A 1529-nucleotide genomic window follows, 5' to 3' on the forward strand; every position below is an offset into this window, starting at 1 on the left:
TTGTTGTTTTTTGAAACGGAGTCTCCCTCTGTTGCCCAGGCAAGAGTGCAGTGGTGAGATCTCAGCTTACTGCAACCTCTACCTCTCAGGTTCAAGCAATTCTCTGCCTCAGCCTCCTGAGTAGCTGGGATTACAGGCGCCCACCACCACGCCCAGCTAATTTTTGTATTTTTAGTAGAGACGGGGTTTCACCATCTTGGCCAGGCTGGTCTTGAACTCCTGACCTCGTGATCCACCTACCTCAGCCTCCCAAAGCGCTGGGATTACAGGCATGAGCCACGGCGCCTGGGCCTAGATAGGTATTTCTAATTTAAAAAATTGCTTAGTTGTCTAACATTGTTCTCCCAAGAAAATTGCCATTCAGACACTATTGCTGATTTTCATCACCACAAAGATTAAGATTCATGAGTCATAAGAAAAAGTTTGCTTTCAATTTAAAAAAATAGCAAAAATACTGCAATAAAATGAATGAAAATATGGAGCCATCTGTGTCTTGAATGATAATGCCAAATGAGTGTTTATTGTAAACAATACAATTTATTCAAGTCCACTTTCAATAGAGAGTGCTTTAGTGTACATGCAAAAAAGGAAAATGAATTCTTTCTTCATTCACATACCTTATATGCTACACACACACACACACACACACACACAGAGTCATACAGGTGCATATGTGATATGTGCATATATATCTCTAATACTCATATGCAACACTTCCTGACAGGAAATGCAGTTAATTCCCAAACATCCACTATTGGAAATGTCACCTTTATCTGTCACCTGAAAGGCAGTTCAGGCCCTCGTTACCTCTGGTAACTGTTTTAATGCCATAGTCTCCTCCTATCACCAACCTGGTATTTGCCCATCTGTTCTAGTCTTTGCAGAGCCATAAGATTAGTTTTCCTAAAACATTACTTAAGTCACACTTTCTTGCTCAAAATTTCCCGAAGCTGTACACCTATAGAATATAGTCACATAAACCCCATAGCAACATAGTAACTATAATTTTCCAACCTTCTCCCTCTTCAACATGAAAAAACCCTTCCACTCCAGCCAAGGAAATCAAATGCCATCCCCCTTTCCTACTAAAGTTTTCCTCTAGAAACCTGCACCAAGTCTCCCCACCTCTCTAGGCCTCACTGACAGATCAGGCCCACTAATCCCTCCCAGAGGCACGTGTTCTGTATCCTGTCTTTGGCACCCAGTAGCAAATGCAATATTTTTGTTAATCCATTTTTTTCTCTCTTTTAATGAGTCCCTGAGCTCCTGGAGGGGCAACCGGATGATTTGGAGAAGGCTCTATTTAAAAAAAAATAATGTACAACATGAAAAGGATCTGATGTACAACATGAGGACTAGAGCTAAGAAGTGTCTTGTATTCAGGATTTTGCTAAATGAGTATATTATAGCTACACTTGCCACAAGTAGAGGGGTGTTGGGAGAAATGCATAACTATGTGAGATGATAGATATGCTAATTTGATCTACTATAATAACCATTTTACTATATATGTATCTTATGTTGTATGA

The sequence above is a fragment of the Theropithecus gelada genome, chromosome 18 (assembly GCF_003255815.1).
Source record: "Theropithecus gelada isolate Dixy chromosome 18, Tgel_1.0, whole genome shotgun sequence".
NCBI lineage: Eukaryota > Metazoa > Chordata > Mammalia > Primates > Cercopithecidae > Theropithecus > Theropithecus gelada.